Source organism: Castor canadensis, chromosome 11 (genome assembly GCF_047511655.1).
Source record: "Castor canadensis chromosome 11, mCasCan1.hap1v2, whole genome shotgun sequence".
Taxonomy (NCBI): domain Eukaryota; kingdom Metazoa; phylum Chordata; class Mammalia; order Rodentia; family Castoridae; genus Castor; species Castor canadensis.
Genome location: NC_133396.1, coordinates 88,893,938 through 88,901,454, shown reverse-complemented (window position 1 = coordinate 88,901,454; position 7,517 = coordinate 88,893,938). Strand labels below are relative to the sequence as shown.

At 42.1% G+C, this 7,517-nt stretch overlaps 1 protein-coding gene and 10 non-coding genes across 20 annotated transcripts in view; 1 reads left to right on the top strand and 10 right to left on the bottom strand.

Annotated features, from left to right (window-relative positions):
- Positions 1 to 1,568: 1,568 nt before the first annotated feature.
- LOC141414398 (small nucleolar RNA SNORD81) lies at positions 1,569 to 1,645 on the bottom strand. The gene has a single exon (XR_012439435.1). It is a non-coding gene; the product is annotated as a small nucleolar RNA SNORD81 (small nucleolar RNA).
- A 160-nt stretch (positions 1,646 to 1,805) lies between these two features.
- On the bottom strand, positions 1,806 to 1,883 carry LOC141414424 (small nucleolar RNA SNORD47). The gene has a single exon (XR_012439454.1). It is a non-coding gene; the product is annotated as a small nucleolar RNA SNORD47 (small nucleolar RNA).
- A 374-nt stretch (positions 1,884 to 2,257) lies between these two features.
- LOC141414430 (small nucleolar RNA snR60/Z15/Z230/Z193/J17) lies at positions 2,258 to 2,339 on the bottom strand. The gene has a single exon (XR_012439460.1). It is a non-coding gene; the product is annotated as a small nucleolar RNA snR60/Z15/Z230/Z193/J17 (small nucleolar RNA).
- A 204-nt stretch (positions 2,340 to 2,543) lies between these two features.
- Positions 2,544 to 2,626, bottom strand: LOC141414402 (small nucleolar RNA SNORD79). Its single transcript, XR_012439439.1, has one exon. It is a non-coding gene; the product is annotated as a small nucleolar RNA SNORD79 (small nucleolar RNA).
- A 429-nt stretch (positions 2,627 to 3,055) lies between these two features.
- Positions 3,056 to 3,120, bottom strand: LOC141414537 (small nucleolar RNA SNORD78). Its single transcript, XR_012439553.1, has one exon. It is a non-coding gene; the product is annotated as a small nucleolar RNA SNORD78 (small nucleolar RNA).
- A 260-nt stretch (positions 3,121 to 3,380) lies between these two features.
- On the bottom strand, positions 3,381 to 3,444 carry LOC141414427 (small nucleolar RNA SNORD44). Its single transcript, XR_012439457.1, has one exon. It is a non-coding gene; the product is annotated as a small nucleolar RNA SNORD44 (small nucleolar RNA).
- Positions 3,445 to 3,684: 240 nt separating this feature from the next.
- LOC141414536 (small nucleolar RNA SNORD77) lies at positions 3,685 to 3,752 on the bottom strand. The gene has a single exon (XR_012439551.1). It is a non-coding gene; the product is annotated as a small nucleolar RNA SNORD77 (small nucleolar RNA).
- A 253-nt stretch (positions 3,753 to 4,005) lies between these two features.
- On the bottom strand, positions 4,006 to 4,087 carry LOC141414392 (small nucleolar RNA SNORD24). The gene has a single exon (XR_012439431.1). It is a non-coding gene; the product is annotated as a small nucleolar RNA SNORD24 (small nucleolar RNA).
- A 161-nt stretch (positions 4,088 to 4,248) lies between these two features.
- On the bottom strand, positions 4,249 to 4,308 carry LOC141414542 (small nucleolar RNA SNORD75). Its single transcript, XR_012439558.1, has one exon. It is a non-coding gene; the product is annotated as a small nucleolar RNA SNORD75 (small nucleolar RNA).
- A 343-nt stretch (positions 4,309 to 4,651) lies between these two features.
- On the bottom strand, positions 4,652 to 4,731 carry LOC141414426 (small nucleolar RNA SNORD74). Its single transcript, XR_012439456.1, has one exon. It is a non-coding gene; the product is annotated as a small nucleolar RNA SNORD74 (small nucleolar RNA).
- A 546-nt stretch (positions 4,732 to 5,277) lies between these two features.
- The window catches only part of Zbtb37 (zinc finger and BTB domain containing 37), a 29,662-nt gene continuing 27,422 nt past the window's right edge, over positions 5,278 to 7,517 (top strand). For 3 of the 10 annotated variants that reach the window (XM_074047437.1, XM_074047435.1, XM_074047445.1), the window contains exons 1-3: positions 5,278 to 5,393; positions 5,919 to 6,118; positions 7,295 to 7,444. The gene's annotated coding sequence lies outside the window, so the exon portion shown is untranslated. Of the gene's footprint in view, positions 5,394 to 5,918; positions 6,133 to 7,294; positions 7,445 to 7,517 lie in introns of all 10 variants that reach the window. The other 7 variants (XM_074047439.1, XM_074047441.1, XM_074047440.1 and 4 more) reach the window with 5 other exon arrangements.

Sequence of the window (7,517 nt, the reverse complement as noted above, 5' to 3'; positions counted from 1 at the left end):
TAGTAACCATTTTTGAGTACTTTAGAGCTACAGAGCCTTGCTGGCAGGGATCACTTTACTAGAAAGTGGCCAACTCTGCCCTTTTTCAGTGGAAATTTGAGTCGCCTCTTATTTACGGAAATACACCTACAACTTCTATGTAAGTTCACTATTTGCTAATCTAACTCTGACCAAAATGTCTGTCTGAAGGTAAATGAGATACTGAAGACATTTCAGAGAACACATTTGGTTTTTGAACTCAACTTCATGTTTCCTAGACAGGCTTGAGCCACTCTGCCAGCTATTTTTTGTGTTGGTATTTTCAAAACAGGGTCTCAAACCATGAACCTCCAGACCTCTGCCTCCTGAGTAGACAGGATTACAAGTGTAAACCAACACCTGGCCTTGGCCTTTGGGGGAGCAGGGCAGGTTACTGGGGTTTGAACATGGCCTACACCTTGAGCCACGCCACCATCCCTTTTCTCTGATGGATTTTTTCAAGATATATTATCAAATTATTTGCCCAGGCTGGTGTGGATCCTCTTGAGTAGCTAGGATTTGATGTGAGCCGCCTGCACCCAGTTTTGTCCTCAAACTCTGAATCCTACTGCCACAAATACTACAGGCCCTAGACATGACAGGACTCATGGCTTAAACCTATCAAGGACTTCACCATTACTCAGCTTTTCTCCAGGGGTATCAGTAAGTAAAAATACTCATCTTTAAAATCCAAGGAAAGGTCTTTACTCATTGTGGGGGGCACTATGTATCTCATAGCTAGAAATACAATTTAGCAGTAAAGAGGAATTACCTACTGTGTTTAATCCTGAACACCAATAACACAAGCAGTAACTACCACAAGTTAATAGCTTCAAGAGAGCTTTTGACTTGTTGGGAAAAGATGTGTAAGATTAGTCTATTGGTGTATCTACACAGCTACTCTTTTGCCAGAATTCAAAGGAAATAGAGCTCTAACACTGCTAATTCCTTGCTTTCTGTTAAGCATACTGTATCCTAAAAAAGCAACCTTAAGGACATTTCTCTTGAGTTAGCCAAGTGTACAAAAAAAATGTTAAAACAGGGTATAATAAAGTTGTACACAAGTGTACATCTAAATCAGACTTCTATATTTACACTCATTTGAGTTACAAAGAATTTAAATGTCAGATGACCTGGCTTTACTATTCTATGTACCTAAAGTGCAGTTACTTCAACTTCTCGAGCAATAGCACTCAAAAAATCCAGTACTGCCAAGAAACTAAACAGGAAGGCAGGTTATGATGGCACATGCCTAACAGGAATATCAGTGATTACAGATGTGAGCTAACACACCATAAGCGATGGACAATATACCAAAATTTTCCTGAATCATGAATTAGGTTTCTTCCCTTGACTCTTTATGCTCTATGCTCCCTGGATTCATCCCATCACCAAAAAAATGAGCACACACCAACAAACTGTTTATCAAAATTTATTTAAAACTGTTGGTTTAGTCTTCTGTCCCAGAGCATCCATCTAGTTGCCTGCAACAAAAATATCACTTTAAGCTACATTTGCACATTTCAATTTAAAATGGTACTTGGGAAACAAAGAATATCAGATCTTTTATTGTCATCAAGTAGTCAGTGAGAGAGTTCAAGTTGGGGTGAGATCATCATGTATTCTGGTATATAACAGTGCTGAATTATTTCCCATCCTCACCTTTCAAAGGTTAAGCTGCCAAGTTTGCTGCTGCCATAGAAACCCTAAAAGCCAAAATTACAACACATTAATCAAAGTTAAAAAAAAAAAAAAAAAGCCTGTGTGATGCTTATTTGTATACAAGTAACCTCAGAAACAAAGTGGAACGGTTTTATAGGTGATATCATTTTATCTCATTTGGCAGAATCATTACATCACTGGTTACATTCCAAGTTATTACATATACAAAAATATGACTTACCTTGCATTTACCAGTGTAGCAGTGCTGTCTACCTGTTTGAAGATTTAAAAAAAAACCACTTAACTAATCATTTACACAATATACTAATTTGCAAAAATTTCACCAAAAGAAAAATATGTACTAACCTGCATTTCTCCAACAATCTTTGGTGTCTAAGCAGGACTCTTGCCCTGTCTCTACATCTCAAATAGATAGGGACTAACTACAGGTGATTTCTACCACAGCAAGTTCCATCTTGAATCCGTAACTCTGAAAATAGAATACATTTTAAGTTACTATACTAATCCAAATTTTATGCGAGGGTAAAAGGCTAAAGTAACATGGTTTTGTTACAGCCAGATACATCAGATAGGAGCGAAAGACATAATTGTGCTCATCAGTGCTAGTCTGCTGAACTATGTTATCATCATTGTATCGGCTTTTATGTGTTTTCAGACAACTTAGTAAAAGTGAGAAGTGTCTGCAAGCAAGCAAAGGCTTGATCCAACACAAAAGACACAACTGTTGTACCTTTGCTTTAAATCTTGTACTGTGCCCCGTCAAGCTGCCTCTTCATACCTGCAGTAATTTAGTTTGGTTTAGCAATGGCTATTTAATAGTCAGAATCCAAAAAGACTCAGATTACTGTTTCAGTTCAAAATTAATCTTCACATTTTTTCAGAGAGATTCCCATCTGTTTTATTTTAAAAGTCATCACCAACAGCATCTTGCTTGTCAACACATCAAAATGAGTAAATCAAATTACCTTTTTTAAAAAGGTATCCTCAATCTGGACCTGAAAAAGTTATTGAATCTTTAGACAGTTTTCTAGTTTGAGCAATGTAAGATTGAACATAGCATTCACCTATAAAATGTTTAATGCAACTGCCTTTACTGAGTACAGAAATAAGACTCAACAAAAAAATTATTAATTATTCTCTAACAATTATTCACTTAACAATTCTTAATTCCTACTAACAGGTCCCACTTCAGAAATACAAAAGGTATAATGTCAGAAGACAAACTCCTGTCTTCCTATACTTACCCAAACAGCTGTCCAGACTAAAATATGCACCCGGTAGCTGGAACAAAAAAACCACTCTTATTAGAACATAAAATGCCATTAAATTCCCCTCAGAGTTGTTTGTCACAGGGTTATTCAGCGCTAAATGTGTCCACATGCTCATTTCAGGTCAGACATTTGACCAACATCATTACAAAAACCCCGTCCAGAGCATGCTCAAAATGGCTTAAGTTTGCACTCATTAGCCAAACAAATGTTAAGCTATTAAATCTTAATACGCATGCCACTTCAATGACAAAAAAAATGACATTTGCAGGCTCCAGTCTCCATTTACTAATACTTACTTGAAAAATATAACAGGTCCTGATGCAATTCATCTGTTTTCTCCTTTAAAAGAAAGAGGGGTTTTCAGAATAGCAAAAGATGAACTTTCTGCCCTGGAAACTAACAAAGCCTGCTATCAGTTAGAGCTAATTCAGACCTTCACATCAAGTCAGTTATTTGCTTATCATCATGCAGGCTGCACTTACAAATATTCACAGAACAAAGACCTAGCATTAATTTAATTGATGGTAGCATACTGTGTAAAAGAATACAATTCAAAAACTATTTGCTTTCAATTTGCCCAGTTACCTGTTTGGTTGGGTAATTTTACTCACCCTTTCATCATCTTGTTATGCAGTACCTACAATAGATTTTAAACATAATTACAATTTAAATTTAGGCTAGTGGGATACTTCTTGTGCCAACAGCAAATCCCAGATACATCAGACAAATTGAGTATTTCTTCATGATTTAATCTGCTGAACTATGCAACCATCATAGTATCTGTTTTTCTCCTACTATCAAAGTTAAAACAAATTCACACTTAAAACAGGAAAATATCTGTAAAAGAACCCACTGTTTTGGCTACTTTCTAATCCCTTAAAGACAGTTTTTAAAAGTACTACTATGAATACAAACTAAAACTGAAGCTTCTCACCTGTGTGCCCATGAGACTGGCTTGCTCTTTAGTACCTGGGAAGAAAACTTCCTGTTAACTCAGGCGCAATATCTATGCTCCCCAAATCACTGTTTTATGTGCCTCAGTAAGTATAATGGTGGTTACATTTATCGTCATTCTTGCAGTCAAGAGTAGCAAATAAAATGTCATCATTGTGGCACAGTTACCTTTACATAACTTCCCACAAGTAAATTTCATTAACTTACCTCAGTCAGTTCTCACCTCCCTTTGGCACTTAGCTAGGAAAGAACCAAAAAAAATTAACTGAAAAGACTGCCTGTAACTATTTCAAAGTACACATATTACCAATAAAATATATAAAGCCTCAGAATTATCTTTCAGAAATCCGTTCTGTCCACTACTCTTATTCCATCACAGGCTTAATATCAAAATAGGTTTCTATGTACTTTTCCCTCCCATTTTCCTTAATCGTACCTGTCCATAAATGCCATCATCAAAATCCACATTGCATCCATTCCTCAGCACCAATCCTGATGGAAAAATTCGGGTAAACTTTCAATGCACTTGCTCCAACTACGCAAATAATTCATACCACTAGGTGTAGGATGCACCTAGTCTAAAAGAGCATTGCACCCAGTTATCTCCCACCCATGCAAACAATTGTGCCCCACAGAACGGCAGACGTTATTAAAAAAAAACGTGGTTTCCAACTACCGGCTGAGGCCGCAGTCACTAATAAAGGCCTATGTAAGTGACTCTGCATGCTCTGCCATCAGAGGCGTTGGCATTCATCAGCACTCTCAGATGTCCCTACCAACACGGGCTTCATCACAGGTAGGGCATGCGAGCCAAGGATCCTCCCAAGGTTTTCCTAACAGCTCCAACAGCAGCTTAGGTCACGCCTGCACCGAATGTGCAATATCCCACCATCCTCATCTGGTTGGCCCTGCTAAGGCACGCGACTAGCCTAGACATCCCAACCAGTTCGGGGTGACCTGAACTGCCAAAGACTGGAAGGCCAGAAACTAGAACGTTTAACATCCGCAAAGTTAAGACCCACCTAACACAATGAAGCTCCAAACCCCGAAAGACCGAGATGGCGCCCGGGGTCCTGTATATAAGAGTTCCTCTCGTGACATCATGACGCACGCTCCTCGCCTGCGTACACCCCGGCCCCTCCCCTTCTCCAACTCCTCCTCCTCCAACCCCACCTTCTTCCCGCCCTCTAAGCCCGCCTTCTCGGTCCCGCCCAACCTCGCCATTGTGGGCGGGGCCACGACCGCCCGCCTCTCAATGGACTCCCGCCCTCCTCCGGACCTGGGAGGGAGAGCAGAGAGGGGAGGGGGCGCGAGAACGGAAAGCACTGGGGGAGGGGGAGGGGGAGGGGTGGCAGTGTAGGGTGAGTGATTTCCTTCCGGCACGCCGCCCGCTCCGGGGGAGGGGGCGGGGGGTTTCACTTCCGGGACGGTGTTCCGGCCCATTCCGGCCCATTTCCACCCCCGGAGGTAGGTGCTGCTCCTTGACTGGGCTCGGGCCCCGCACCCCGGTCCCGCTACCATGTACCCGGGCCACCTCGTCCCGTCTCCGCTGCAACCGGCTCCTAGGGTGCTCAGCCACTTCCCTCCGCCTCCCCTCAGGCACCGGCGACCTTCCACCTCTTTGGCCCCGAGCCGGGCTGAGAAGCCGGACCCCGCCCCCTCGCGGGCCCCTCCCTCAAGACCCCGGGATGGGCGGCCCCCTCCCCCACCCCACACCGCCTCCGCCGGGACACACCCAGATGCACACACCCACCTCCGGGCAGTTCCCCGCCCGCGGACGCCTCCCGCCTGGACGCGGTCCCGGGGCGCCGCCCCCTTCCTAGTCCTTTGCCCTCACCTGTGTGCTCGCTCCACGGCCCGACTCCTCGCTCCCCTCTTCTCCCGAGTTCCTCGGTGGCATGTCGCCCCTTAGCCGGTTCTAACAGATGAAAGCTGCTCAAGCACCGGCATGAGTAGCCAACCCCATGCCGTTCCCGATTCTCCCTCTTTCAGCTCTCACCCTTCCAGTGCCGACGGTAGAGAAAGACTTTACTCCAGGGGCTTCCTCCTCACTGGGGAATTGCCGGAAAGAGCAAACAAAAAAAGATGCTGGTGTAGGCTCCAAAATAAACACATCTGAATTCATGATGGCGTCGACAGAGGCTCTTATTGGATTAAAAGTTTCAAAACAAACAATAACGCTTTGGAAAAAGGTCAGATGGCTAAAGTAGGTTCTTGAAAGGAGTGTATGCACTTCCCTGTTGACTGATAAAGTGTGTTGTAAATGCGGGGGCAACACTGTGCTTCTCGGGACGCATTCCTGAAGTTTCAGGTCTTAGGCCACTGTGTAACGTCTTATGAATTTATAGATAAGTGGATACACGTGACGTTTAAGTCATTGTCTTTCTGTTGGGATTTAGTCACACCATACTCTCAACTGTCAAAAACTCGGATGCAGTTGCAATCTTTTAATGTAAAAACTGGGACCATACTTGGTTAAGGTGTATTTTACTAGCTTTAGGGAACTTTCAAAGTCATTGTATCATCACCACCCTGAAATTCTCAAATTCAAATTTGGATACAGTCCAATTTACTTAGCCTTTTCTAACTCTGAGAACTGGGCTTTATGTTCTCTGCATCTTGATTGACTCCTGACACAACTGCAATTTTTCCTAACCTAGAGTTTACCTTAGAGTCCCATATCTAAAAGCTTTTTGTGGGAGCTCTAGTAAGCTTTAAAATATTGGCTTTCATTCATGTGGAATATTAGTCACTTTATAAAGTAATAAATACAATGCATGCTGCATGTAGTAAAATATTAAGAGGGATATCCAATATCCCTCTTATACTGCGTATACTTGCATTTATTCAAAAAACTTACTTTTTTCCTCCAGAAAATAGTTGTGGGATTTTATGTGCAGTCTGCAAACACCTTAGATTAATGCCCCTTTTGTTGAACTTCTATTTTGATGTGTAACTTATTAATAAAGAAAATATGTGCATAGCTTGATTTTTAGCACGCTGGTGATCACTTTTTTTAATTTGGGGGGGGTTGAATTCACACTTGTAAAACAAGTGCTCTACCCATAAGCCACACCACCAGTCCATTTTGCACTGATTCTTTTGGAGATTGGGGGAGGGGGGGTCTCAAGAACTATTTGCCCAGGCTAGCCTTGAACCAACATCCTCCCGGTCTCAGCCTCCCAACTAGCTGGAATTACAGGCGTGAGCCACCAACACCTGGCCACTTTTTAAATTTTAACTGTATTTGGCTGTGAAATCTAGACTAAAAAAACCTCTTGGTAATTTTATTTTCATAACTAAACATAAATAAGGTATCTCTCTGAACTTGGAGATTTTAATTATTTTGTTTCTGTTTTTTGTAACAGGGTATTGCTATGTAGCCCAGGCTGGCCTCGAACTCACGATCCTCCAGCCTCAAACACCCAAGTGCTGGTATTACAGGTGTGGACCATTGTTCCCAGCTCAGAGATTGTAAATTTTTACCATTTTTTTTTTTAACTCAAGGCGTCTCATAGGTAGGTGCTTTACCACTTGTACCATTCTCCCAGCCCTGCAAATAATATTTCTAAGTGTGTTTGAACTAGAGAG